Source organism: Echinops telfairi, unplaced genomic scaffold, assembly GCF_000313985.2.
Source record: "Echinops telfairi isolate 266 unplaced genomic scaffold, ASM31398v2 ScPeMD7_5805;HRSCAF=6673, whole genome shotgun sequence".
Taxonomy (NCBI): domain Eukaryota; kingdom Metazoa; phylum Chordata; class Mammalia; order Afrosoricida; family Tenrecidae; genus Echinops; species Echinops telfairi.
In genome coordinates, this window is record NW_022109704.1 from 3,337,773 (window position 1) to 3,346,455 (window position 8,683).

General features: G+C 44.8%; 1 protein-coding gene and 1 pseudogene across 2 annotated transcripts in view; both read left to right on the plus strand.

Moving 5' to 3' along the window:
* Nucleotides 1-8,683, plus strand: part of OTUD7B (OTU deubiquitinase 7B) — a 55,573-nt gene that overhangs the window by 12,186 nt on the left and 34,704 nt on the right. The window lies entirely within an intron of this gene.
* Nucleotides 4,607-5,418, plus strand: LOC101644222 (annotated as a pseudogene).

Sequence of the window (8,683 nt, forward strand, 5' to 3'; positions counted from 1 at the left end):
CAGGAACATAGCCATGTCTTTCTCCCCAGGAGCAGCTAGTAGGTTTGAACCACTGACTTTGGGTTAGCAACACAGTGCTCAGTCCCCTTCATCTCTGATAAGACGTATCATTAGATGTAGAATTTGTTCTTTTGATTCATGATTCTTTTCTCTTCATGGCTCGTTTTACTGTATACTGCTTAAGAGGAGACCGCTCAAGTGGTTCAAAACACAGAGCAGATGCCTGGGAAGGGAAACGGGAAGTTGAAGACCACATGATGATGAGGTTAACCTCAAGCTGTTTCAGTTCTACGTAGCTTTTCCTTATGTTTAGACGCTCAGTGTGTATGCTTCTGTCCACTGGGCACACAAGTCTACAGTAGTACCCTAGCTTGGATTCATGAGAACTGTCTTTTCTGAGATTGAACTCTTTATATTCAAGGAGTAAGATTTCGTTAGGTTTTTGATTTAGTTGCCTATTCAGACCCTATTTTTTGAAGATTAAATGGTTTCTGCCTTCTCCTTCACTCCTGTTCGACTTTCTTGGTTACAAGGAGGAGTGGAAATCGCCTCAAGGGCGCTTTCATCTTGCTGGAGTGAAAAGAAAGGAAGGTCTTGTACCTAAATCTTTCAGGCTTATTTTTACCTAGTCAGGAGTTAAGAACAATTTTAAGTACATAGATTTAATAGCTAAAACAGAGAATAAATACTGTGAATCCGTTTTTGCCAATGGGAGGTTTTTGTAGGGCTTTAATAGACTTTTAAAAATTGTTTATATTTGGTTTTGTAAATGTGTAATCAGGCATAGTTAAGATGCACCCCTTTTCTTAACCTTTCCCCTCTTTTCAAGACTCTTATCTATCAGGTAACAGATACCCGAGGATTCAAACGAGCATTTTCTAAATCAAATAACAAGTATTGTACACCTGAATTGTATGTCTTAAATCCCTAATGGTAAACATCTTCTAATACCTGAGTTTTACAATCCTCATTTCAGTTTAATCCTGGGGCTTGTTCTGTAACAACTTCTGGCCTGGCATTGGAGGAAAAAGAAGAAACGGTTTAATAACAGTAATCGACCCTGAGTCATGTATTATGCTGAGTGCTTTATATATTACTTCATTTAATTAACGTAGCAGTTCCATAAGGCGGATATTTTTATACCTCTTTTACAGATTAATGCATCCAACAAGTATTTATTACAGTGGGTTAGGGGCTGGAGATACCACAGTGAACAAGACAGATAAAGTCCCTGCTAAGGCAGCCACTGTCACCACTGCCCTTGAGTGGATTCCGCTCATAGCCTCCCTATGTAGGGTTTCGGCAGCTTCATCTTTCTCCTGAGTGCAGCTGGTAGGTTTGAACCACCAACCTTGCCAGTAGCAGTCCAGCTTACCTACATAGAGCACTACCAGGGCTCCTTTGCTAAGGCATGGAGAAGTTAAATACCTGGTCCAAGGTTACACAGCACGAAAGACAGAGTTAAACGCATTGCGAACTGACTCCAGAAGCTGCTGTTTGCGTATATTTCCTGTTCCTTGTGAATACACAGTCACGCCACAAAAATAGCCCCGCCCCCTCCCCCGCCAGTATTTCTTTTTGAAAAAGGTTCTTGATGAATTCAAGAAAAAAAATCTGTCCTGGAGCTGACAAATATACCTGCCCAATAATGCTTTTCTTCCCTCCCTCACACCCTCCCCATACCACTCATACCTGGGTATGTATGCCCTGGACAATGTGATCTGCTTTGGCATGTGGATGTGTTTGTGCTTTGAGGGCTGGGAAGAGTTCTGTTTGTTTCCTTGGCTTCCTGAAACTTCCTTGCCTACTTGCAAGTTCGTGCTTGTAACACATTGGTGAGTAATGTGTTGTTAACGTTGTCATGTGTCATGCCAGTTAGAATAGTTTTGGGGTTGGTTTTTTTTTCTTTTCATTTTCTCCCAGTTCTCTAACATGTATGTGAGTGGGGACTTCTTGCCTCTTACAGTTCCTACAGATAGAAAGTCTGTCTGAGTTTGGAAGACTAGAAAATAGTTTTTTAATTGGGTAAAATATCAGAATCTACTGTCTTATGCCCAGCTGAAATGGAACCTTTCTAGGTCAGTGTACTAGGCTCGTTCTTTAACGTGTGTGCTTCAGAGAGCTTTAGATTATAGCCCTTATCACCCTGTGCCGTACCTGAGATGAGGGTTCATATTCTGGAGTTAGAAGCTTAAAACCAGGACAAGTATTCTTCCGAGCCTTACTTAATAGAAAGCATTAAAAAAACAACAGCAACAACAAAACAACGCTCAAGTCTCCAAGAGTAAGGCGTTGCATTCCCGTAGGGGTTGCGTTCCAGTTGAGTTCTAGGAGTTAGGTAGAATCAGTGCTGCAAGTAATAGGACTGTGTAGTGTTGAGCCAATCAGTTGAGTGCTGGGGACCCAGAGTGCTTGGGCGTAGCTCTTGAGACTAATGGGATGGTTTATGTGAGCTGTGTCTAACTCAGTGCTTGTCATGTGGTAGGTGTACAAAAAATGTCAGTTAAACCTTAAAAAGGCACTTGAATGTTTGGTGGTGTCAGTTGATCTCACCAGGACAGCTTTCTCATCATTACGTGCCCGTTCTTTCAAAGAATTCGGAAAGGCTTGGGATAGAAACCAGAAAGCCAAACCAAATCCACTGTTATTGAGTCAGTTTTCACTTATAGCAAGCCTACATAGGGTATCTGAGGCTCTAACTTTTAGGGTAACAGATAGCCTCGTCATTCTCCTGTAGTGCAGCTAGTGGGTTTGAACTGCCAACCTTATTTTAACATTTACAAATTGAATCAATCAGACTGAAACTGGAAGACAGCGTTGAAGTCAGCTTTGTGATTTTGCTTTGTTAGTACTGTGTGCATCTGGTCTTTTGTTTTGTTTTAATACTAAGTTCATTTGATAGAAGAGACTTATTGACTCTGGTAGACTTGAAAATGCTCACTTTTCAATTCCAGTTAAACTAGATTTGATTTTTTTATGTTTAAGATAGTTGCTTATGATGTTTCCTTTTTTTCTTTCAATTTTTCAGTGAATGAGATAGTATATCTGCAAATATTTTGCAAATTTATGAAGATAGCAGTTGTTGCTGTCCCGTTACCAAGAAAAATATTTAAAGTATTAATGGGATTAGATTCATTCTTAGAGGGGTTGGTTTCCTGGATTATTTTGAAGGAGGGAGCTTTAGAGGGCAAGGGATATTTACCTGATGATTTATGTCTTAATTGGTATCTTTTAATGGACGGAGGATGGAAAAGTAAAGACCTACCACCTAGAAAACTTGGCCTGGCTCTGTCATACTGAAGGGTCACCAAACTGCTTAGACTTAGTTTGTATGGTGGAGGATGAACAGAATTTGTCATGTTTGACATTGAGTTTATAGCACATTCTACTGGAAGCATCTGTCTGTATAGGAAACAAGTCTTCTCACTTTGTTGGAAAATCAACCACATTGCTGTTATATGGATCCTCCAGTAGAAAACCCCCCAAAATGTATTGGTCCAAGCTGGTATTGACAGAGTAGTAAGATTAAGGGAGCAGCACTTATGAACAACTTTCTTGGTTAGGTATTGTCATTAAAAAGCCTTTGCAGCCAACTCCTGTTGGTTGGCTTTCTTGGAGAGGAACACGATTTGAATAATCCAAAAGAAAAAGTTGAGTAAAATTTGAGATGTCTCACCTTTAAAAGTTTCCTCTTCAACTTCTTTTTTTAAATGTTTTTTCCTCTTCAACTTCTTCTGTCCATAGTGCCTGGCATTCAGTAAATGCTTGTTGAATACAGGAAAGTAACTGATAACTAGCTTAGCCTCTTCCCTTGAGAAGAACTTGTAGAAGTAGGCATGATGACATCAGTGGTTGATGTGTTTCTTCCGTCTACTAGACTGCCTAGCACAGTGTGTCCTCCGAAAGTGAAGGTGGGAAACGTTTTTGCTTTAATATTTTCAGCCTTTACCCTTATGGGAAGGCCTAGTGGTGTAGTGGTTAAGCATTGGGCTGTGATCTGTATGGTTGGTAGTTTGAAACCACCACGCAGCTCCTGGGGAGAGGGAGGGACTAGGCTTTCTTTACCCATACACAGATACAGCCTCAGAAACCCAAGAGGGTCGTTGTGAGTCAGCACTAACTTGATGGCAGTGAGTTTGGTTTACACCAGGGGTCCTCAAACTATGGCCCGCGGGCCACATGCGGCCCGCCGGGTGTTTTTGCCCCGTTTTGTTTTTCACTTCAAAATAAGACATGTGCTACTAACTCTCCGGACCTTCACCGGAGCCTAAGGGCAAAGAGCAAGGATCCGCCTACTAATTGGCTAGCTGGAAAACAGCCCCACACCCTGCACAGCTGCTCGGGCTCGTCATGCCCGGTGTCTATGGCAGGCCCACAAGGCTGGGAGGCATCTCCGCCAATCCGAACCTAGCCGGCGGATGACGACCCGCCACTGGGACGAGAGTTCCGCAAAGCGCCTGCGCGGGGTTGCCGTCGGGCCGCTGCGCCCCCTCGAGGCCGCGACGACTTTGAGCGGGCAATGGGCGTACCTTTTCTGCAAGCGACCAGCACGGCTCCCACCCCACGGGCTCGGGGCTGGGGGCTGGGGGCTGCGATTCGACGGTGAATGTGGCCCACGGCCTATGATCAGCCGTCGGAAAGAAGTTCCACGCAAGCCCCGCCACCACCCAGACGACCGCCCCACCCACTGTGCGCCCACAGGCTCGTGCGCGTGCCCAAACCAGCGTGCGCAGCAGCCATTGCTCACTCCGCTGCCAAGGGGAACGGCCTGTTCCTGGAAGTGCACTGTCTCCTGGGGGAAGGCCCTTGCCTGGGATCCATAGTCCATGCCTTCCTCATCCACGCCCTGCGGCCCCGAATGACGAGGACACAGGCTTTTGCCGAGTGCTCTACTCCTGTGTCTTTGGTGCCGAGAAGTCACCTGATGACCCAAGGCCAAACGGGGCGAGAGGGACAGACTCCTCAGGGAGCAGATCTTGGCCATTGCCAGACAGCCGGAGTCTTATGTACCAGCAGCAGCAGCAGCAGGCGTCCAGCCGTTCATCGGTGGACCTGCAGCCTCCGTCATCCTCAGATGAACCGACGTCCCTGCATGATGCCCCACCGGGGGCCTTCCTCCTGGCAGCTGGGGACCCTTTCCGGGAGCCCCAGACGGTGGTGTGCCTGGGCGTGCTCTCAGGCTTCACGCTGGTCCTGGATGCCCATGAGAACCTGCTTCTGGCTGAGAGTCCCCTTCGGCTGCTAGCACGCCTTCTCTCTGACCACCTCCACCTGCTGGCCCCTGGCACCAACCTTCTGCTACAGGCGGACCGCATCGAGGCCATTCTCACCTTCCTGCACCATGGGCTGCTGTTCTTCCTCAGTGACCAGTCCGTCCAGGGCCTGGAGAAGGAGCTCAGCACTGCCTGGCCCCTCTGACCCTCTCTCTAGAGTGGGGCTGCCCGTGAGGGTGGGGAGGACAGAGGCCTGGCACAGTCAGATGAGGTCTACTCAGCCTGCACCAGCTCTGATGTGCTGTCCACGCAGGACAAATAAATGGACGGGCCAGGGATCCAGAATCACAGCGCAGCCTGGGCCCAGAGCAGGGGCATGACTGATTCCGTCCCGTGTCGAGCCCACCCCTCTGCTCCACTCACCTCTCCCCTTTCTGACCTGCCAACCCGCCACCCACAGCGACTGGGGCCAGGGCAGCGAGGGGGGTCTGCTCTGCACACTGCCCGCATCGCCTTCTCAAACCCATGGGCGCGCCAGTGCGCCTGGGGACGCTGTGCCTCCCACGTGGACAGGCTCTGACTTGGCACCCCCTGTGGCAACAGCAACAAGGATGGTTGTCAGCGAGGCCAGCTTGGCGCCAGGTCCCGCCACATTTCAGAAGCATGCCTCAGTGCGAGGCTTTTGTTGTTTCTTAGGTTCTGACCCATGTCTCCAGAAAATCCTGGCTTCCCCACCCCCTCACCCACCCCCAGCCCTGTCTGCGAGGAGAGAAGGCACCAGTTGGGTGGGTGCAAGCAGCCTGGTCTCGGCGTTGTTGGCGTTCTCATTTTGAATGACAAACTCGGCCTGTGTGAACTCACCCTCTGTTCCCACGAGTCTAAGTGATGCAGGTCTGCCGCCGAGAGAGCGGGAGAAAGATGAGGCGGTCTCCCATACAGAGCATCTCAGAACCTTATGTGGGGGTCACAGGGAGTCCGAATGCACCCCTGCCATTGGGCTTGGTGTTGCTTTGTGAGTGAGCACCTCTCTGGATGGAGGCCTGAATAAACTCCTTGTTGCCTTCACCTCTCCAAAAAAAATAAAATAACATGTGCAGTTTGCATAGGAATTTGTTTAGTTTTTTTTTTTAAAACTATAGTCTGGCCCTCCAACAGGTCTGAGGGACAGTGAATTGGTCCCCTGTTTTAAAAGTTTGAGGACCCCTGGTTTACACCTTTAGATAAGGAGAGTTCATGTGTTAAACTTTTGTTTCCATTTAAAATTTTATGTTGTCCTATTCAAAATTGAGTTATATCCTGTGGCTTCTTAATCATTTTGAGTATCGCTTCAAAGTCAATAGGAAAAAGGAAAATCCATGCCTGTATCATACATAATTTTGTCCTACCCATCTCTTGCTATGAAACTTCAAATCTCAGGGCTTAGCTTCAGAATATTGTGAGCCAGTTTAAATCTTTAGTAGGGATGAGGAAAAAAATGATTATTTAATTGTAGCCTGCCTTTATTATTTCCTTTCATAAATGTGTTTCTTTTTTCTTTCTGTGATTAAGTTTCCTAAATACACATATTTTCCTTTGGCACCCAAAGGGAAACTAAACACAGATTTTACACTCTGTGGCACCGGAAAGGTAGTTTTTGGAGTGGATGATATGAAAAGTTTAAGATAGATGTGAAGCGAAGCAGCAGTTGCCAGAATGGGAGTAGGCTGATATGTGCTCTGTACCCAAGTTTGCTAGCAGTTAGCTCCGTGACTTTGGACCAGTCACCTAATCGCACTCACCCGGTTCTCAAGTGTAACCTGAGGGATGGAACAAAATGCTCTCTAATGCCCTAGTTCTCAAAGTCTCTGATGCTTACGTGCCAAACAGAGAAAGTACACTGACTTTTTGTCCCTAGCCACCAGGTTTACTCATGTAATATCTAAATATGAAGAGATAATTATGTAAATATTGGACTATATAGAGTCTGTAGTCTGAATTGAATTAGAATTGTTAGATTGTATTATATGTTTGTAACTAATTTTATGAGTATAAATATAGCAGCTTGGTTGCTCTTAAAAATTATAGGCACAACTTAATATAAATGAAAGAGACCCAAATAACGCTCAGGGTATCCTGATTTATTTGTTTTATTTTAAAAACTGCTTTTAAAAGAGTACAGGAAGAGAGAATCTATTCTCAGTGAATAGAGAGCTATACACATATGAAGGGGCTTGAAAAAGTTTGTGGAATTGAGAGATAATGAAATTTTCCCATGAACTTTTGCCTTATATAAGTTCTACTTAGTCATATAGACAGACCGTCATTATCCGTATCATAGAGTAAATGTGATAGTTGAGACCAATAAGTAGTCCACAGCCTATTTTAGATATAGAGAACTCTCAGTTATCCAGATGGAATAGCATAGGCAATGTAAAACCACCAATATTTTAAGGTATTTCCTGTGTGCTGAGCAATGTGTTGCAGGCTGGTTAGAATATTTTAAAGTATAAGAGAAAATACCAATCTCAAAGATCTTAATTCTGTTTAGAATGTACACCTGCCCTCCAACCTAGTGAGCTCTTCTGTATGCCTCAAGATTCATTTAAACTTTTAAGCAACTTGCCTCACCCATCCAGGTAACATGGTTGCGCCTTATACCCCTCATACTTCATTGTACAGTAATAACTGGAGCGCCTTACAGGTAGGACTGTGGCTTCTCTCCTTTATTTATATTCCCAGGCCAAAGTACAGCGCTTACTACATGGCAGTCAAACTTGAATGGATGACTAAAAGTCCCTTGGAGAGATAAGATATGAGGGTGACCAAATTTACAAGGTAGTTTATAATAATAGCAAGTGCAAGATGATTGCTTCCCATACTGGCCCTGTAAAAGTGTAAATGAGATTTATAGATGGAAGGGAAGATGGAACTATAGAACTGAAGGTGGGTAATTAGAAGAAGAAGAATAAAGGATATATTTTTAATAAAAGATGTATTTCCTTTTCTATTGTATTTCTTTTAAGCTTTTGAAAAGTATTAGTGGTTTATATGCCCAGTAAAGGGACCCTGGTAATGTAGTGGGTTATGAGCTGGGCAGTTAACTGCAAGGTGGGAGAAAGATGAAGTTTTCTGCTCCCTTAAAGATTTGTAACTTCAGAAACCCACAGGAGCAATTCTACTCTGTCCTGTAGGGCTGTTGTGTTTTCACATTGACTTAATGGCAGTGGGAGACAAAGGAGGAATACTGCTAAATAAGGTGAGGTTTAAAATAAACAAACAAGGGCAATGAGTGTACAAATGTGCTTTACACAATTGACATATGTATGGATTTTGGTAAGAGTTGTATGAGCCCCCAATAAAATGATTTAAAAAACCACCAAACCCAAACTCACTGCCAGGAGTCAGTGCTGACTCATAGACCCTATAGGGCAGGGGAGAACTGATCCTGTGAGTTTCCAAGACTGTATACTGTATATGCTCAAGTCTAAGCC